The 21,849-nt window shown below is 35.9% G+C and overlaps 1 protein-coding gene across 5 annotated transcripts in view; it reads left to right on the top strand.

The window, feature by feature from the left end:
- Positions 1 to 17,088: 17,088 nt before the first annotated feature.
- LOC142353511 (uncharacterized) overlaps positions 17,089 to 21,849 on the top strand; it is an 82,379-nt gene continuing 77,618 nt past the window's right edge. For 4 of the 5 annotated variants that reach the window (XM_075405765.1, XM_075405767.1, XM_075405766.1 and 1 more), the window contains exon 1: positions 17,089 to 18,054. The gene's annotated coding sequence lies outside the window, so the exon portion shown is untranslated. The remainder of the gene's footprint in view (positions 18,055 to 21,849) is intronic. The other variant, XM_075405768.1, reaches the window with a different exon arrangement.

Genomic DNA, 21,849 nt, shown 5'->3' with positions numbered 1-21,849 from the left:
TATCTTGGATTTTACAGCGTGCTTGTTGAAGCTCGCACAGTGCAGAAAATTATAACATTTTCAACTAATCAGGCAGCTTCTAGCGTTACGATGCTCTTTCTAAATTAAAAATATAATAATAGTAAAGGTTGAGTTATTGAATGGAATTAAAGAAGTTAAAGTTTAAATTTATAACTGCAGCCTCTCAAAAGATTAACCTTATTATGATTCAGATTATTCTTGAATGAGTTCTGTAAATTTGTTTCAATTTTAAACTAATTCGTTTATCGTAACTTGATGGGAATCTGCTCACCCGTATTTCAGCTTTTCTGCTCTGCTTGAAATTTATCGCTCAGCTTTTGTGTCGGTAGGTGTTTTCTTCTTACTAGTGTTACTGTTACAGCTTTCATCTCAGTTATTGGAAATCAGTTCTATTTTTGCTCGAAGCAGTTCAATTTTTGCTCGAAGCAGTTCCTAGGTGTAGCCTGGCATTACATCGGGCGATGTAATTGTCACCCGAAAATTAAGAATAGGGCGCGGTATAATTTAAATAGAAGGCTGTGTAAATCATTATTTTGATATCCGATAGGGATTTCAAGTTTCTTATAGCTATTTTTTTGTGAGGAAGGAGAGAAGGGTCAAAATTATTTTCAGCCGCAAGATTCGTTTTGCTTGGCTATTGCCGCTCTAGGCCTCGATATCGATTGGATTTTTGCTTCTCAGTGTCTTGTTAATCTGCTAAATTATTGAGTGCCAATAATTTTGAGAAAGAGTTAAGTAGAGTTTCGTTTGGGGATTTGTTACCAGTATTAAAAAGCATTTATGTATTGTTATTTTGGGCCTTGACTTCAATTGCTCCGATACTTTCTTTCATCGGAATTTTTTAACACCCCCCACACCCTTCCACTCACCACCATACTTTATGGTAGATGACGATTACTCATGTATTTTTTCACAATTTTTCTCTGCATTTTAATGCACTCATAAATATAGCCATTGTCAGCTCTCTATTACAGCAGAGATAATCTTCTGCTTTCAAAATATCTATTCAGTTCTGGAATGTCTAATTTTGTTCAAAATTCTTCACTTATATTGCGTCATTAGAATATATTTGCTTACATTATCATGGAAATGCTGGAATCGCCGAACTAGTTGTCTGCGAGCTAGTAAGTAACGGCATTGTCTTTCATCTCTGTGCATTTTGAAAACGACGAACGAAGCTATTGCGGCTATTTCCTGTCAATGTGCCAGCTATATATTTCTGCGTCTGTTTCGATCAATTTTTGCCATTTCACAATTTGGTCTTATCTGAAATTCTCTGTCATCATTTTTTGTTTCATCTCGTTGATGTCGTTGCGGTAAGCTATGCTTATGTAAACGAAGTACTTTAGTATTCTGCTGCCTTTTCGCACTTTTTGCAATAGTATCATCTGAGTATCTAATTTCGCTGACCGAATTGTCCTCGAGGAATTTCGCGGTCATTATATGCAAGACCTATTTGGGTTTTCAAACAACTTGCAATGGCAAGGGCGAACAGAAAAAACATTCCCAATAAACAGTCCGAAAATAGACCGATGACTGCGGATCAATAGATCGAAAAGGAAGCCCTGGTTAGTCTCGAAACAGCTCTTAGTAGATGGAAAACCAAAATCACTGAAGTTTAGTGGCTAGTATCTTGGATTTTACAGCGTGCTTGTTGAAGCTCGCACAGTGCAGAAAATTATAACATTTTCAACTAATCAGGCAGCTTCTAGCGTTACGATGCTCTTTCTAAATTAAAAATATAATAATAGTAAAGGTTGAGTTATTGAATGGAATTAAAGAAGTTAAAGTTTAAATTTATAACTGCAGCCTCTCAAAAGATTAACCTTATTATGATTCAGATTATTCTTGAATGAGTTCTGTAAATTTGTTTCAATTTTAAACTAATTCGTTTATCGTAACTTGATGGGAATCTGCTCACCCGTATTTCAGCTTTTCTGCTCTGCTTGAAATTTATCGCTCAGCTTTTGTGTCGGTAGGTGTTTTCTTCTTACTAGTGTTACTGTTACAGCTTTCATCTCAGTTATTGGAAATCAGTTCTATTTTTGCTCGAAGCAGTTCAATTTTTGCTCGAAGCAGTTCCTAGGTGTAGCCTGGCATTACATCGGGCGATGTAATTGTCACCCGAAAATTAAGAATAGGGCGCGGTATAATTTAAATAGAAGGCTGTGTAAATCATTATTTTGATATCCGATAGGGATTTCAAGTTTCTTATAGCTGTTTTTTTGTGAGGAAGGAGAGAAGGGTCAAAATTATTTTCAGCCGCAAGATTCGTTTTGCTTGGCTATTGCCGCTCTAGGCCTCGATATCGATTGGATTTTTGCTTCTCAGTGTCTTGTTAATCTGCTAAATTATTGAGTTCCAATAATTTTGAGAAAAAGTTAAGTAGAATTTCGTTTGGGGATTTGTTACCAGTATTAAAAAGCATTTATGTATTGTTATTTTGGGCCTGGACTTCAATTGCTCCGATACTTTCTTTCATCGGAATTTTTTAACACCCCCCACACCCTTCCACCCACCACCATACTTTATGGTCGATGACGATTACTCATGTATTTTTTCACAATTTTTCTCTGCATTTTAATGCACTCATAAATATAGCCATTGTCAGCTCTCTATTACAGCAGAGATAATCTTCTGCTTTCAAAATATCTATTTAGTTCTGGAATGTCTAATTTTGTTCAAAATTCTTCACTTATATTGCGTCATTAGAATATATTTGCTTACATTATCATGGAAATGCTGGAATCGCCGAACTAGTTGTCTGCGAGCTAGTAAGTAACGACATTGTCTTTCATCTCTGTGCATTTTGAAAACAACGAACGAAGCTATTGCGGCTATTTCCTGTCAATATGCCAGCTATATATGTCTTCGTCTGTTTCGATCAATTTTTGCCATTTCACAATTTGGTCTTATCTGAAATTCTCTGTCATCATTTTTTGTTTCATCTCGTTGATGTCGTTGCGGTAAGCTATGCTTATGTAAACGAAGTACTTTAGTATTCTGCTGCCTTTTCGCACTTTTTGCAATAGTATCATCTGAGTATCTAATTTCGCTGACCGAATTGTCCTCGAGGAATTTCGCGGTCATTATATGCAAGACCTATTTGGGTTTTCAAACAACTTGCAATGGCAAGGGCGAACAGAAAAAACATTCCCAATAAACAGTCCGAAAATAGACCGATGACTGCGGATCAATAGATCGAAAAGGAAGCCCTGGTTAGTCTCGAAACAGCTCTTAGTAGATGGAAAACCAAAATCACTGAAGTTTAGTGGTTAGTATCTTGGATTTTACAGCGTGCTTGTTGAAGCTCGCACAGTGCAGAAAATTATAACATTTTCAACTAATCAGGCAGCTTCTAGCGTTACGATGCTCTTTCTAAATTAAAAATATAATAATAGTAAAGGTTGAGTTATTGAATGGAATTAAAGAAGTTAAAGTTTAAATTTATAACTGCAGCCTCTCAAAAGATTAACCTTATTATGATTCAGATTATTCTTGAATGAGTTCTGTAAATTTGTTTCAATTTTAAACTAATTCGTTTATCGTAACTTGATGGGAATCTGCTCACCCGTATTTCAGCTTTTCTGCTCTGCTTGAAATTTATCGCTCAGCTTTTGTGTCGGTAGGTGTTTTCTTCTTACTAGTGTTACTGTTACAGCTTTCATCTCAGTTATTGGAAATCAGTTCTATTTTTGCTCGAAGCAGTTCAATTTTTGCTCGAAGCAGTTCCTAGGTGTAGCCTGGCATTACATCGGGCGATGTAATTGTCACCAGAAAATTAAGAATAGGGCGCGGTATAAAATAAAAAGAAGGCTGTGTAAATCATTATTTTGATATCCGATAGGGATTTCAAGTTTCTTATAGCTATTTTTTTGTGAGGAAGGAGAGAAGGGTCAAAATATTTTTCAGCCGCAAGATTCGTTTTGCTTGGCTATTGCCGCTCTAGGCCTCAATACCGAGTTGATTTTTGCTTCTCAGTGTCTTGTTAATCTGCTAAATTATTGAGTTCCAATAATTTTGAGAAAGAGTTAAGTAGAATTTCGTTTGGGGATTTGTTACCAGTATTAAAAAGCAGTTATGTATTGTTATTTTGGGCCTGGATTTTCTTTCATCAGAATTTTCTAACACCCCCCCCCCCCCCCTCCCCGTCCACCCACCGCCATATTTTATGGTCGGTGACGATTACTCGTGTATTTTTTCACAATTTTTCTCTGAATTTTAATGCACTCACAAATTGTCAGCTCTCTATTACAGCAGAGATAATCTTCTTGGTTAGAAACTGACAATATATGCATTACAATTGCCCATGTTTCTGCTTTCAAAATATCTATTTAGTTCTGGAATGTCTAATTTTGTTCAAAATTCTTCACTTATATTGCGTCATTAGAATACATTTGCTTACATTATCATGGAAATGCTGGAATTGCCGAACTAGTTGTCTGCGAGCTAGTAAGTAACGACATTGTCTTTCATCTCTGTGCATTTTGAAAACATTTCAATTGATTTTACTAGTACAATAACAAAAAAATTATAGTACTTGATTGAATGCGATTTCGCCCACGCCGCACCGTTTCCTTGGAAACGACCCAGACTATTTCTGTGGGCTTGTATTGAATTGTATTAAAGCAGCAGTGTGCAATCGATTAATAATTTCAATTTGTGTTAAAATGAGGGATTAATTGAACTTTTCATTGGAGCAGTCCTAATATCATGTTTCCCCCTTTTTGTTGCTCTTTGGTACCCTTTGCCCCGGGTTTTAACTTTCCCTGGTTAAATTTGCTATTCTTTTTTTTCTATTTGGCTTATCCATTAAGTACGATACGGAAAATCCCCCTCTCACACATGCACAGACGTGCACGCTCACACACACACCTACCATTCCCCCCCCCCCCCCCTTAATTCATTCCCCATCTTTCCCCAAATATGCATAGATACATCTTTCCCCAAATATAATATATACAGGCCTGTTTTCAGTCTCGTGAACCAGTTATCAGCTATGTATACGCTAGTCAGTCACTGCTACCAGGAAAGGGCCCAAAATATTAAGAATGGGCTTGTTGAGATAAGTGGCTTTTGGTTCGATTTGAAAACCCTAATTAGCATTTTTGTTAGGGACTGGATGCCAATTTGAACAGCTTTCCCCTCCAGTTTCATACCTGACATCAAACAGACCCTGATCAGCTCAACGAGGGCTACGAGGGGAAGGAAGCCGAAAAGGCATTTCGTGCTTTGTGCCTCTGAGAAGAAAGTGGACACAAATTTGAACTGGAAGACTCCTTGTTATTGATTCCACCAAAATATACCTCCCCATTAATGGTATCATTACCCTGATGGGGGGGGGGGTGTATTCTATTGCACCAATCAGCTGGTAGAAGGTGACTGATGCTGTAATAAGAAAGCAGATTTTGAATGCAGAATTTGAAAACGTATTTAAAATAAAAGGGAGAAAAATTGGTAGAGCATGATTATTATTTATTAGCGATGGTTGTAGTAGTGGATAGACTTGGGGTGGGTTAGGGATTAATAAGCATAGAGGGGATTGCTACGTGGACTGGGGGAGGGGACATTGGTGCGATTAGGTATTGTATTAGAGTAGTTTTCTAATTATGTCTCAATCTATCTCTAAATCTATCTTGTGCTGGTGTTGGTGGTAGTGATTGTGTTGCTGAGGTAGGTTTGTACGCTCAACTACTGATTTATTCATACACTCTCTCTGTATCACTCCTTTTCTCTCTCTCTCTCTGTGACCATTCCTCCGCGTTCTCTCTCTCTCTCCGCTACCCCTGTGTTAGCTAGCTAGCTTCGAATCTTCGCTAGAGCGATTGTGGAGTTTGTTCATTCGCTTGCAGTGGTGTAGTGTCTGTAGTAAGCAAGGGGAAACTACATTAAGGGAGAAAGATTGAGAGAGAGAGAGAGAAGAGCTATCATTATAAAGGAGAGAAAGAGAAGGAATAGGAATTAAAAATGTATCCAATCTTACCTTTGAGGTCTCTGAGCATTAGTCACAAAGGTGTTCATTCCCAAATAACTCTATCCCTCATTCTCTCTCTCTCTCTCTCTCCCTCTCTCTCTCTCCTAATGCTGCTCGCCTATTATTATTAATATTGCCTTCTCCAACTATACTAGCGAATAACATCAAACGTGCATTACCTGGCCAGCACCCCCCCCCCCCCAGCCCGACATTCCCCCTTCCCACTGCCTTGGAAGCTATGCTATTTCAATTTCTCCAGTTGGCCCTCAATGCTACACTGCTTTCTAACTCACACTCAAATGTCTATTACATTCCCCCTTCTCCCTTCCTTTTTCCTTGTTTTCTACCAATTTTGAAGTTGGTCGCTGCTCATTTGTGTTGTCTTAAATTACTATACGCTTCCCTGGCCAATTCTTGGATTAGTTGTGCCTGCATGGCTCCCTGCCGACTTTACCCGTCTCTTTCCCTGTCCGCCCTCTTACAAAACAAGCCTTTCCTCTCCAATTTAGCCCTAGTGCCTGCCTTGCTTCAAACTTTACCCCCTCCCCCTTTCTCAGATCCGAGGTGCCCGCTTTAGTTTCAACTCAAGTCACCTGTTTTTGATATGTAATGTTACCGATTAGCTGTCCGATAGTTTGTCTTGGTGCGGTTTTTATCTCTCGCAGCCGCAATAGTAGTTGTAATTTAACTTAAATAAATAACAACTGAAATAACCTTTTGGGAGTCTTTCACGCATGGGCGAACACCCGGACCTCTAATCGACGTCCAATTGTTCATGTTCTTCATAGAAGCAGTGATGTGTGCACTTCACGTTAAGTCTGCGAGGTCTAATTAATAAAGACGTGCACCATCATGTTACAGTTTCAAATTGAGCACATTCGAGCATCGAAAACATCGGCGTTAGTCTTTTGTTTAAAATTATCCCGCGGTTTGTTGGGGGGGGGGGGGGGGGGGGGTAATGGGTAATGGGTTCGAGAGGAAACAACCATATAATTCTCAATAAGTTTATATATAACGAATCGCCTTTTTTATAGTATTCTAGGACATGAACACGTTTCGGATTGACTTGAATTCTAAAAAAAAATAAAATTTTGAAAGACTTCGAATTGAGGCAGATTTAACCATGATTTAAGTTAATTGACGCGCAAGGGATTTTAAATAAAAAGACACTTTTGATTGACCCGTTTTTCAGAATAGAAGCTATAAATGTGAGGAGTTTTTCTAAAGTCAGTTTCAAATAATTTTTATGCATCTATATTGCCTTGGGTTGAGCTAGCTGTAAGCCGTTCTTGTTATAATTGTATATACAAATTTTCTGAACCATCTTATGGTTTTTTCGAGTCCTCACTCGCAGTTTCAAATAATAAATTCAAATTAGTACTGCGAATCGAGAAACTTCTCCTATAACTTAACAAAATTTGTTTCATCACAAAATTTTTGTTTCATGTCCTGATGAAAATGTTCCGAGTGTTGCACGTTATTGTTCGGAATGATTTGACTATAACTGTTTCGCTGATTGATCTAAGGTATCTGCTTAGTGTGGGAAGTGGTTAAATTTTTACGGCAATAATAATGGTTAATTAAAAATTTTGGAGTTCATAATTTTTTTGATGGAATTAAATAAGCAATATAATTGCTGATCTGATTTTATCTCAAACAAATTATGAACTCCAATAGGCTCCAAACTACGATTTCAACCATTATTTACTTTAGATGACGCGGAAGCATTTTACATAAAAGGCCCCTTTTTTGACGCTTTTGGAAAGAGAAGCTATGAATAACATGAGTAATTTTTGTACAGTCTGTAGCTGCTGCTCTTGTTAGAATTCTATATAGAATCTTTCCAAATTAATTTATGATTTTTCCGAGATCTGCCCCGGAGCTTTAAATTAATTGCTCTCAAACGAAGTTCGTAGCAGTTCTTTATATTAGTCCTGTCGGTCTTTTTTATGCAATTTTTCGATTGACCGATTTTTTGTCTGAACCAATTGACTTTTCGTCCTCAATAACGGGATAAACAGGTAGCCCCAGTGGCATAAAGTTCTCTTAGAGCCTTTTTGGCTCAATAGTATCCAAGTATGCGATTCACAGAAACTGTTTTTGAGACTTATTTACATTTATGATGTGAAGGGCTGATTTGAAAGCACTTTTGAGTTTATAAATGGTGCGTAAACCTATAATAATAATAATAATAATAATAATAATAATAATAATAATAATAATAATAATAATAATAATAATAATAATAATAATAATAATAATAATAATAATAATAATAATAAATAATAATAATAATAATAATAATAATAATAATAATAATAATAATAATAATAATAATAATAATAATAATAATAATAATAATAATAATAATAATAATAATAATAATAATAATAATAATAATAATAATAATAATAATAATAATAATAATAATAATAATAATAATAATAATAATAATAATAAATAATAATAATAATAATAATAATAATAATAATAATAATAATAATAATAATAAATAATAATAATAATATTATTATTATTATTATTATTATAAGGGCGGTTCATAGAGGTTGACCCCCAACATTTGCCCCCTTCACTTCACCCCCCCCCCCCCCCCCAATCCCCACCACTGCACATCGTTCAGGCCGTAAGACGCCCCTCCCACCGTTGCCCCCACCCCCTATTAGCCACTCCCCCCTCAGTGCACCCCCCGTGCGCTCACCTCACGCCCCTTTAAGCTAAAGCTAGCCTCACAAAACCATGGTTAGCTACTGACGAAGCCAAACGCTTGTCGGTCGTTTGAGAGCAGTTCGCCCGACGTTAGTCGGTTGTTTGATAATTTCAAATTTAGTACTGACAGACGTCTCTATGACTTGTTGAATTCTGTTTCATGTCTGAATAAAAAATTGAGTGTTGAGAGAAGTTGTTGTTCGTGCTAATTTTTTAGCTGACTTATCAAAGGTTTCCTTTCGTTGTTGAAATTGGTTAATTTTGTAGAGCAGGACCAATGGTTAATTGAAACCCTGATATTGCCTATTTGATTTTAAATCAATAAAACTTATGAACTGAAATTAGGCCCAAACTTGCGCTTACAAAACTACAGTTGCGCAAAAATTTGTTGATCAACCATTTTCAAAGAAATTTGTGGAATCGTTATTGTTCACTATCTTTTTTCTACACCCAGAATTCAAAACTTTAATTTTCGTACCCAGTGAAAGCTGACGAAATATAGATTTGAAAAAAAATCGGTTAATTGGTTTCGAGCCCCCCCCCAACAATAAGCAAAACAACCATGCAAAAAACTGCATGTTGGATGCAGAAGAGAATGACTTTAAATTGAATGAAGTTAATAGATTTTCCCCCATTCAGCTTAGCTGAAAATATCAGGGCAAGTTGAAGTTTTTCTACTCATAACCCTAATTACCTCCCTCTCAAAAGCACGCGCAAGCAGCAGCGCATGCACACACGGGTGAACCGCGCGCGGGTTCACAGTAGACTAATTTTATGGAGTTTCATGTACTTGTTTTCAAATAGTGGATTGTTCCTTTTGTATAAAATTACCTAAATATATTTCTAGTGTCATCTGCTTGTCATTTTAAGCTGTATCAATTTTTTTGGCTTAAAAATCATCTGCTAACTTCAAGAAAATGCTATTCTCGGCATTTTCGGCCTGTAGTAATTGCTTTTTAAATTGAAATTTTGACAAATTTTTGTCTAACTCTCTTAGTTTCTCATTTAGGGGCTACTAATTGTGTTTAAGAATTTCTAATCAGTTCTGCTCTTTTCCTATTATCTGGTGAAGTGCCTTTTTGGAAAATATTTCAGGAAAAACGCAATTGATTTCGCATCTTCACTTATGTTTCGCCTCGCTTGCTTTCAGACTTGACCACACCTTTGTCCAAAATGACACTTGACTCGCAAATTTTGCACGAAAGGCTAAATTTTGATTGGAAAATTTATCAGCAGTATTTTTCTTCAATGTGGATGAGTTTGTTGCTGTGTACGGAAAATATGGGAACGTTATAGGTCTAAAGTTGAATTTTTTGTTGGCGCAGCTGCAGTGTTTGGATGTTTTGACTAGATCGATGTTTCTAAACGCAGTGATGCAATTCTTTCTGAATCTTATTGCTGATTAACTTTATTATTGATACCGATTAGTCGCTGCTTTTGATGAAAGTTTTCATAAGTCCTTAGACAACACCATACCTTCAAAGTTGAATTTTTCTTTGAATCATAGTTGATTTGAGATGATTTTGGAAAACAGCTAAGATGTTCTATTTTTTTTTCTGTTGCTTTTGCTGGAAAAACGGTCACAACCATTCAAGCAATTGTTGAAGTTTTGTTTACTTGAGAAACAGCCGGAATGAACCGATGAAGTGAAGTCAATACTTTTGACGATAATATGTTAAAACTTTTAGGGGCATGATATTTTTAGAGCATTTGATAGCCTTTTTGTAATTTCAGCAGTTTTTAAGATCCTTTTTGCCGTCAACCCAATTAATGTAATTTAGCACTAGTCCCCCAAATATTTTTAGATTCAGGAAAGGGTTGCCGGCTGCGAACATTATCATCTAATAGGTATCCTAAATAAACGTTTTCCAATTTTCCTAGCTTGAAGTATGAAGCCTATCAAAATCAAGAATCCTGAAGCCTGGATGACTTGTGAAATAAAAAAGCAAAATGGGTGTGCTAAAGTCAAACTAACTTTTTCCTTTTTTTCTATTTTTCCACCAAAGCGATTACAGTCAATTTTATCAAATTCAAAACCAACGCTCGGTTAACTTACCGGTCGTATACGGCGTTTTGAATCCATAGAATGGTTAATGTTTTCCTTAAATGTCACACCCAATCGCCGCTCAAGGCTATCACACTTCAATTTAGTACCAAATCAATTTAATACTGAATAAAGTTAAAGATTTCGTATTGCATTTTTTCGAACGGCTGTCTAAAATTGTTTTTAAAATGAATGTCGTTTTTTTTTTCAAAAAATTAGCGGTCATCAGATTGTTTGCTCAAATATTTTGCGCATTTGTTTTCTCGAACAAAATCAGCATATTAAAAACTACTGATAACACTAATTACCTACCTCACAAAAGCCCACGCAAGCAGCAGCGCATGCACACGCGGCTGAACCCCACGCGGGTTTACAGTAGACTTGATTTGATGGGGTTTGTTTTCAAATAGTGGACTTTTCCTTTTCTATAAAATTAACTAAATGTATTGCTAGTGTCATTTTGCTTGTCGTTTTAAGCTGTATCAACTTTTTTTGGCTTGAAAAATTATTTGCTAATTTCAAGAAATTGCTATTCTCAGCATTTTCGGTCTGTAGCATTTGCTTTTTAGAATTAAAATTTTGGCAAATTTTTGTCTAATTCGCTTAGTTTCTTATTTAGAGGTTACTAATTATGTTGAAAAATTTCTAATCAGCTCTGCTCTTTTCCTATTGTCTGGTGAAGTGCCTTTTTGGAAAATATTCCAGGAAAAACTCATTTCCTGGTCAAAATCTTTCGTTCGGCCAACTGATTTCGCATCTTCTCATTTATGTTTCGTCTCACCTGCTTTCAGACTTGACCAGAACTTCGTCCAAAATGACCCCTGACTCGCAAATTTTGCACAAAAACCTTAATTTTGATTGGAAGATATATCAGCAGTATTTTTCAATGTGGTTGAGTTTGTTGCTGTATACCAAAAATATTTATGGGAACGTTATAGGTCTAGAGTTGAATTTTTTGTTGGGGCAGCTGGAGTGTTTTGGATGTTTGACTAGATCGATGTTTCTAAATGCAATGATGCAATTCTTTTAGAATCTTTTTGTTGATTAACTTTATTATTGATACCGATTAGTCGCTGCTTTTGATGAGATTAGACAACAGCAAGTCCTTAGACAACACCATACCTTCAAAGTTGAATATTTCTTTGAATCATAGCTGATTTGAGATGATTTTGCAAGACAGCTAAGATGTTCTTTTTTTGAGATGCTTTTGCTGGAAAAACGGTAAGAACTATTCAAGCAATTGTTGAAGTTCTGTTTAAGTGAGAAACAGACGTCATAAACCGATGAAGTGAAGTCAATACTTTTGACGATAATATGTTAGGGGCATGATTTTTTTAGAGCATTTGATAGCCTTTTTGTAATTTCAGCAGAAAAAAAGCAAAATGGGTGTTCTAAAGTCAAACTAACTTCCTTTTTTTCTTTTTTTCCACCAAAGTGATAACAGTCAATTTTATTAAAATCAAAACCAACGCTCGGTTAACTTACCGGTCGTATACGGCGTTTTGAATCTATAGAATGGTTAATGTTTTCCTTGAGTGTCTCACCCAATCACTGCTCAAGGCTATCACACTTTGTCAAAGAAATTTAATACTGAATAAAGTTGAAGATTTCGTATTGCATTTTTTCGAACGGCTGTCTGAAGCTTTTTTATAAAATGAATTGTCGTTTTTTTTCAAAAAATTAGAGGCCATCAGATTGTTTGCTCAAATATTTTGCGCATTTGTTTTCTCGAACAAAATCAGCATATTAAAAACTGCTGATAACACTAATTACCTACCTCACAAAAGCCCACGCAAGCAGCAGCGCATGCACACGCGGCTGAACCGCACGCGGGTTTACAGTAGACTTGATTTTATGGGGTTTGTTTTCAAATAGTGGACTGTTCCTTTTCTATAAAATTACCTAAATGTTTTGCTAGTGTCATTTTGCTTGTCATTTTAAGCTGTATCAACTTTTTTTGGCTTGAAAAATTATTTGCTAATTTCAAGAAATGGCTATTCTCAGCATTTTCGGTCTGTAGCATTTGCTTTTTAGAATTAAAATTTTGGCAAATTTTTGTCTAATTCGCTTAGTTTCTTATTTAGAGGTTACTAATTATGTTGAAAAATTGTAATCAGCTCTGCTCTTTTCCTATTGTCTGGTGAAGTGCCTTTTTGGAAAATATTCCAGGAAAAACTCATTTCCTGGTCAAAATGTTTCGTTCGGCCAACTGATTTCGCATCTTCTCATTTATGTTTCGTCTCACCTGCTTTCAGATTTGACCAGAACTTCGTCCAAAATGACCCCTGACTCGCAAATTTTGCACAAAAACCTTAATTTTGATTGGAAGATTTATCAGCAGTATTTTTCTTCAATGTGGTTGAGTTTGTTGCTGTATACCAAAAATATTAATGGGAACGTTATAGGTCTTGAGTTGAATTTTTTGTTGGCGCAGCTGGAGTGTTTTGGATGTTTGACTAGATCGATGTTTCTAAACGCAATGATGCAATTCTTTTAGAATCTTTTTGTTGATTAGCTTTTTTATTGATACCGATTAGTCGCTGCTTTTGATGAAATTAGACAACACCAAGTCCTTAGTCAACACCATACTTTCAAAGTTGAATTTTTCTTTGAATCATAGCTGATTTGAGATGATTTTGCAAGACAGCTAAGATGTTCTTTTTTTGAGATGCTTTTGCTGGAAAAACGGTAAGAACTATTCAAGCAATTGTTGAAGTTCTGTTTAAGTGAGAAACAGACGTCATAAACCGATCAAGTGAAGTCAATACTTTTGACGATATTATGTTTAAAACTTTTAGGGGCATGATATTTTTAGAGCATTTGATAGCCTTTTTGTAATTTCAGCAGTTTTTAAGATCCTTTTTTCCCGTCAACTCAATTAATGTAATTTAGCACTAGTTCCCCAAATATTTTTAGATCCAGGAAAGGGTTGCTGGCTGCGAAAAATATCATCTAATAGGTATCCTAAATAAACGTTTTCCAATTTTCCTAGCTTGAAGTATGAAGTATGTTGTAAAAAAGCAAAATGGGTGTTCTAAAGTCAAACTAACTTCCTTTTTTTCTTTTTTTCTCCACCAAAGTGATAACAGTCAATTTTATTAAAATCAAAACCAACGCTCGGTTAACTTGCCGGTCGTATACGGCGTTTTGAATCTATAGAATGGTTAATGTTTTCCTTAAATGTCTCACCCAATCACTGCTCAAGGCTATCACACTTTGTCAAAGCAATTTAATACTAAAAAACGTTAAAGATTTCGTATTGCATTTTTTTGAACGGCTGTCTAAAATTGTTTTTTTTTAAAAATGAATTGTCGTTTTTCAAAAAATTAGCGGCCATCAGATTGTTTGCTCAAATATTTTGCGCATTTGTTTTCTCGAACAAAATCAGCATATTAAAAAACTACTGATAACACTAATTACCTACCTCACAAAAGCACACGCAAGCAGCAGCGCATGCACACAAAAATGTCCATTTATGGAAGTTATGTTCTTTGTTCAATTATTGGTATCACTTGTTGAGGTAAAAACTGCAAGCAGGATACAATGTTAAACTTTCCCTGTAGAGAACATTAAATATTTTATGTTCAATGTTTCTGCTGTGACTGCAAAAAACTTTTTTGGATAACTGAACTAGCGCGTTTGAGTTCTGTCAAAAATTTTTGCAAATTAAGTTGGTGTCCAAAACGTTTGAAAAAAGTCTGTGATGCTAACTTTAAATGTTGACGCCTCTCATCATTTAAAGTTAGCATCACAGACTTTTTCCGCTTGAAGCAAGTTTTTTTCAGGCCATTTAGGTTGCTTCTGAAGTAAATTCGAAAGGATTACTTTATGACATTTAACAGAACGGCCCTATAGTGAAAAACACTCATTGCCAACGTCTTCATAAGTTAGAGTACCATGGATGAATATTTGAATTCATTCCTTGTGATTTATTAACATATCAACATAATATTTTACATAGGATAAATGTAAAGAAAATCACAAGAGGACTTCAGATGAGCTGTTCAAACTCTCATATGAAGAAGCCCTAAAGAGAAGAGTTTTCATTATATTAAGATTCATGTAATCGTTATCATGTAAAGATATATAGGATGTTTTTTTCCCGGAAATTGATCCTAGCTAACGATTTCTGACTACGCGGGCAGATATGGATTCAGAAACCTATTTACTCGTTATGGTTAAATAAATATAAATTCATTTTGAGCTCTTTCTAATACATGATTTCAGCATACCGTTTATAATGCTCGTAACCTCAAATACTTTTGGTAAACTTTGCGGTTTTTTTCGGTTGAAAATTGTTCTGCTATTTCTTTTTGGCTGTCCAGCGAAGCTTAATTGTGGGCTTGTCTATAATAAATCTGTGAGAATAACTATCGACAGCTAAAAGGTTCATTATGAAAGTAGCCGACCTCTATTGCATCTTTGCCCATTCCAACTTTAACGTTAGTCACTCGGTGTCGACTCCTCCCTTGTAACCCCACCTATAAAGGAGGATTATTCACTAGCGTGTCCTGTGCTCTGTTACATGTATTGAAATATTAGCCGTTCGTTCCTCCCATTTTGTTTACTTGGAACATGTTCATATTTCAAATAAGTGATTTTTCCCAACCCATGCTATCGAGGTTGATTCCCAGGATAAAATCAATTGTGTTATCAGTCCATAGTCTGTGTAACGGAATTATGATTTTTATGTTAAGGTTAAAATTGTAAGGTCACAAGACAATTACATTCTGATAAAACCCCTCGCTCTGTCTTTATTTCTTTATCGCTATCTATTTACAATTTACAACCTATCGCTACCCTTATCTGGGCTTGACGGTGGAGCTAGACTATGCGGGCAAATGGGAGATATAGTTGACTAAAAATATTGCTGAAGTGAGCATTATTTGATGAATAAGAAAAAGTGAGGATGGTAGAAGAAGGGAATGATGGATTTCAAAACTATAAAAAGTAGAATTGATAGGTAGCTTTTAGTAATAATCTGCGGTGGGCTGTAATTGAGGCAGAAATGATTACTGGGGCTTCTTCGGTTGTTTCTGCTTTTGCTTCACGTGTTTTCTTTCTTCTGTTTTTTTCCGTGATGGAGGGTTTTCTAAATTATTATTATGCATGCATTGGCCTTTCAATTATTCACTTCCCCCTTTTTAAACACCGCTTTCTTTCGCGTTTCTTTTGCTTCCCTGCTTCCATACTTTTTATACTCGCAATGGATTTATTGCTCAATCGACCCCAAAGCTTCTAAAATTATACCCCCTTCCCTTTCTAGTCCAACCCCCCCCCCCCTTCACCCGCTGTGTAGCGCATTCGTTCATGTCCGGGGTGCTTTCACTTATCAGTCATGTGCGTGTTTGAGATGTAAGCCGTGCTGTGACCACCAATAGTGATGTTATATGATGGCGAAATGATGGCTGGCGTAGCGCTAAAAATATGCACATACATTGGATAGGGGACGATTTTTCCCCTGCGCTTAGGGATTGGGGAGGGGGTGGTTATTTGAAGGTAGGGAGGTAGGCACCGGGTCTGTTTCTATTGTAACTAGCAGTGCACTTAAGCTGCCTTACAAGTTAGTGGTGGTGTGAGAAGAAGTAGTAAAAGCGTAGCAGTGGTCGTATTGGTACTAATGCCACAATCGGAGTTATAGTTGTGACATTAGTGTTCCTGTGCTAATTTTTACCGTTCTCTCTCTCTCTTTTCTCTTCTCTGCACATAAATGCTATATATTTGGCCTTTATTTCGCTCCCTCTTTCTCTAGTTATGTTTTCAGCAGAAGTTGTAATGGTAATGATAAATGCTCTGTTACATTTTAAATCTTGCTTTCTTGACAGTGCGTTTGCTCGTTGTTGGTTGTGCCGGTGTTCCTAACTTAGACTACCTCTCTGTTTTCCCTCTCTCTCTCTCTCTCCTTTCTCCTATTTATATATCTCACGCTGTTCTAAAAGATATTTCAACAATAATGGAACTAGAAAAGCGGTTAGGTGGTTTGAACGCTTGCTGGACTAGTTTAGCTGGGACGATTGTCGAAATCCTATTGGTCCATAGCTGTGGCGGTGGGGTTGAACCCTTCTCAACCCAATTTCAAACCCTCTCTCTAAGTTTGAGGATTAGAAAGTTCAGGAAACTTCAGTAGAACTGGGCTGAACGTTGTTCCAATGTTGTTTTAGAGGGACTAACTTTAGTTGAGGGAACCAACAGAGAGAGAGAGAGAGAGAGAGAGAGAGAGAAATGAATTAAAAGCACTGGAATTAATGGCGATAATAGCTACGGCACTCTCTCTCTCTCTCTCTCTCTCTCTCTCGCGTTTTTTTTCTCCATAATTTTATCTGTACTGCTGGTAGAGCGCCATTATCCTTTTTTGTGTGTCCAATTAATTCCCTCAAATAGAGCTGATATTATTTTTGGATTGTTTCACGTGTTTCGTGCAAATACAACCAACTCCAATGAAAGAATGAATGAAAGAATTGTGGATTGAACGTGCGAGCATTGCCATTTCTAACAGATTTAAGCACATACAGGCGGGGGACCTCTTTGTTCAATCCAATAGCATTACTTGAGAAGTAGTAGTACTAGTAGTTGTAGTTGACTACAACTATGTTATCCCCAACACCACAACTGGTATTACCACCGCCACCTCTTACTACTTCCTACCGTCACTGAAGTACGCTGTGATCCAGCAGCCTTTATCGTACATCAGTACAACCAAAAGAGAGAGAATTTCTCACAATTGTTGTACCTCGCCTTGCCTTTTGCTGGTAGTGGTTGTGGTATCCGCGCGTTTTTTTTTACTTCAGTTCCCTCTTTCTTTATCCATCTTTTTCCATCTTTCTCCTCAACAACCATCACAGACCAATCGAATCATACCAACCATTCTCATCTCTCTCTCTCTCTCTCTCTCTCTCTCTCTCTCTCTCTCTCTCTCTCTCTCTCTTTGAGTTCGCTTTAATTAAATACCATTTTATCTTTCTGCCTCTTCCATTTAATTTATCAAATCAATCTCTAGTCCAATTTTACCATCACAACCAACCATTACCACCAGTCGGAGTAACCCTAACATCGAAATTCTTCCCCGTATCAGCATATCTAAGGCGTATTAATTTATAATGATTACAATTCCCTTGTTAAATACCCCAAGAAAGATATTAGCCAATCTTTCATTTCAGATCCTGGCAATTCCCATCCTTTTTCCTGCTTTTGATCCTTGAAATTTTATTTTTTCTTATTCTGTTGCTACTATCGGCAGGCAGTTGTAATATCGCTGTTTACATCAATTTTTTGAAGAAATTGGCGACAGGTTTGGGTAGTTTATACTATTTAAGTCGAGAGTTAAATATAGACAAGATTTAATTGTAGTCGAGGTCTTAATATAATCTAGATTTAAAAATAGTCGAGATTTAAGTATAATTGAGATTTAAATTTAGTGGAGGTTACAATGTAGGCGATATATATAGATCAGTTTTAACGACGAAATACTATCGAAATGGCAACAAATTATTGAAGTTTTCATAGAGTTTCCAAATGGAGTTTCGATATGCGTATGGTGTACCTGCGAATTTGCAGCCAACAAACATAGGTTATATGTACGTTATTTCTTAAAACATTTCGATCAAACGTTACTGCGTTTTAATTTCACTGATGTTCTCTCAAACGCTCTAAGTTTGGTAAGTATTCTAAATGGCGCATTTTGTGTGAAATTTTGGGTGGTTGACTTGGTAGAAATACATTTTCAGGTGTTTTCATAAAACAGAAAATTAATTATACTCTCGAAAGTTTTCGGCATCTTCGATGAGAAACCAATTTCTTTATACCGAGATGATATATTATACCGATATTTTTTTCGATATATTTTGGAATTGGGTGCGACGTATACTTGTGAAACACTAAGTCTCTCGTTTACAAATTTTATAATTTCAGTTTTTAAAGTTTTTTTCGGGAGATTGTTCTCCCGTTTTCTGGTGATGAGAATTTTGAAACTTAATCGGGAAACGATTAAACTTAAATTTTATTGTTGTGCGTTTCCCGAATTTTTTTAAAATTGTTTAATCCACTATTTGTCTGCGCAGTTGTCTGCAAATAGGAATTAATTGTTAGAGCTGACAAAAGTGATTGTATTTAAAAAAGTACACCTTGATTTTAAATGGCTAATATTTAATAGTGATGCTCAACTTTTCCTTCAGTTCTAAGTTTTAACAGCAAATTTTAGGCTTTATTGTCTTAGGTATTTCTTTGAAATTTAAACGTGTATTTGTTGGTCTAATTTTTGTTGGTATATTTTGTCCTGTAAGGCTGATTTGTGTTAAATTTATTTTTCTGACAGATATTTGGTTTTTAATTGCTCCCAAACAACGTTGGAGGCAGTTTTTTCCTAGTCGTGTGTGTATTTTGTCATTTCAAGTATTTGCATGTCCGCTTTTTGTTCTAGAATATTCTCCGACTCTGTGGAGCCGTTTGAAGTTTCGAATGACTGTTTCCAGCTTGAATTCTTGATGATTGTGTGATCTAAATAACTGTCTAATTCAGAGGTTTTAGCAGCTGAACTCTTATTTCACGCTAACTCTTCCTTTCTGTAAATTTTAAACACATTTGACACCATTTGAAGTTCCTTATGTTTTCATGTTACTAACCCCGCTGAACTAAATTGAGCCCTGTCTGTGATTCAAGAGCAATTCTTTCGAAGTTGTTGGTATTTGTACCGCTATTGTCATTCGATTTATTGTTTCTAATTAATGCTAAGCTGTCTAAATTTTTTGTGATGAGCTATATAAGAAGTCGCGCCTTTTTGATTGTTTGTGCATTGCAATCTGAATAATTGTAAAGGTCTATTATGACATATGTCAGGAAAATTTACCCAATTCTATGTTACCCAATACTCTTTGATATTTTCATTCAGTCGCTATACGCGTTTGTTTTATCTTACTTAACGGCCATGTCTCACGGGCCCAGAGAGCTTGATATGAAACTATCGCAACCAAACATGGGATTAAATTGTCCTCTTAAGTATGTTAAAGCATGCGTATAAGACCGACTGCTAATTTGTATTAGGATTACTGAACGAAAATTTCAAAATGCATTGGGTAAATTATCATGTAACCATTATGACGCACTTGCTATCCTCAAATTGCTAAGCAATTGCGTTCAGATAAATTAATGTTTCTTTCGGACAAAAAGTTTAAAATGCGTAGAAATTTCGTCTTCTTTTCCCCTGCTTTAAAGTTTTACTATAACCCTGGGACCGCTTGAAATCTTATCAGTCATATGCTAATCTCAAACATTAACTTTTCTGGTGAAAATCCTGAAAAAAAGTTGCTATTGTTTTGGTTGTGAGTTTGTTATTCAAATAATGAAAAACTCTAATTGCGATCTTAATTGCAAAATGATTTTAATCATTCGAAAAGATAGTCGTCTTGACGTTGAGTTGAATTTTTGCCTCATCAAAAGTGGTCCTATGTGTGTGACTGTTAAAATTTTCCCTACAATTCAAGTGAAACGTAATCAGTTCAGCTTTATTTTGAGAGCCTACTGTGTGGTATTTTTTTGGATAACACTTGTTCAGAAATTCAAATCTATCCGAAAGTTTTTAAGTTAACTTTGTTGTTCTCTTTCGACATGAAAAATTCTGCTGGTTCTCGAAGTTGTGTTTGTGACAAATCTAAAGGCTTTATTTCAATATAAGCTAATTGCTCTTATTTAATAACATTCGAAAAATCTTTAGAGCGTTTTTGTCGCAAAACAAAGTTTTTACTGATGTTGAAATTGCTTTTAAGTCTCAACGGCTATCAAAATTTGACAAACGTGCGTAACTTGAAAATTGACGTACCTAGACATTATGGCAGTGAAGAAAAAACATCAACTATTTATTCTACTCTGACTTTTTAAGGAAATCAATGTCTATTTGGTTGCGTGAGTTTCCCGTAAAAGGCGAACCGATTAGGATAAAAACGTCAAAGCGTGGGAAGGCTGCCTAAAAAACCTAAGAAAAAGATAACAAATTTAAAAAATAGAAAAAGAGGAAGTTATAAAAGAACTGATTAATTTAATTAGCGCTCACCAAAATAGAACGCGGTCTTTCTAAATTCGTATTGGATGTAGTGAAAATATCATAGACTTTCATATTTATGGCCTTGTATTCATTCATCAATTTTTTTCGTATGAGATAATTCGTTCTTTCATTTGTCTTGAATGTATTATGTCGGACAATTTCAATATTCTGTGTTGTATTTCTGGTGTTATGTAATATGTGGTCAGCAGTACAGCAAGTTGTGAAGTTTATGCAAAAACTGGACAACGGAAATGGAATGCCCTTGAATAGTTTTTTGTCTTCATTTTGACAGGATCAGGTTATTTAATTTCCTGGCTATTATATGGTTTATTCATATTTGATAAGTCATCAAGACCACGAGAGGGGTATGTTTACAGGGTCATTGAAAAATGAAAAATTAGGGAAGATTATCACAAAGCATCGGAGGAATAACTTTGATAATCATATAGTACTAAGCATACCGTTCAGATTAAGCTTTATTGTTATTATTCATGGAAATTTTGCAAAGATTTTTGCATGGAAGCGTGGATTAAATTGAAGTTTTGGGAAAGCTTTTGTGTAATCTTTGGGCAGTTAATTGATGTCGTTTTGAGTGACAAGCTTGATGGTCAATTGTGAAAGAACTCGAATCAATAGGGCTTCCCTAACTTTTCCATACTTTTCCTTCGCTCACATCTCACTCACATCACCCCCACCCCCTCCCCATGGTATGTTCATTCCTTATTCTGTCGATCTGTGTGTTCCCTGTTGTCTCCCGGCACTTCCTCATTAATTTAGATGAGAGGGGGAGAAAAAGGAAACCTTTATCCATCTATACTCCCGTTCTCTCTCTCTCTCTCTCCCTCTCTACCGGCTTCCCCTTGTGGGGTGGCAGTGATAACACACACATGCACGCACAAAGCCCTAATACAGCAACCCTATGTTCCTCTGTAGTCTTCCATGCAAATTTTTTGCTCTTTCATCAGCACCAACTCTGACGTCATTTTTTTTTCAAATTATCAAAAGAATTATTTGCTAGTTAACTGCTCAAGTGAAGTACAGTTATAACTG

Source organism: Convolutriloba macropyga, chromosome 14, assembly GCF_964194025.1.
Source record: "Convolutriloba macropyga chromosome 14, txConMacr16.3, whole genome shotgun sequence".
NCBI classification, from domain to species: domain Eukaryota; kingdom Metazoa; phylum Xenacoelomorpha; order Acoela; family Convolutidae; genus Convolutriloba; species Convolutriloba macropyga.
Note: the sequence above shows the minus strand (reverse complement) of the source record. Positions and strands in the feature narration are given on the sequence as shown.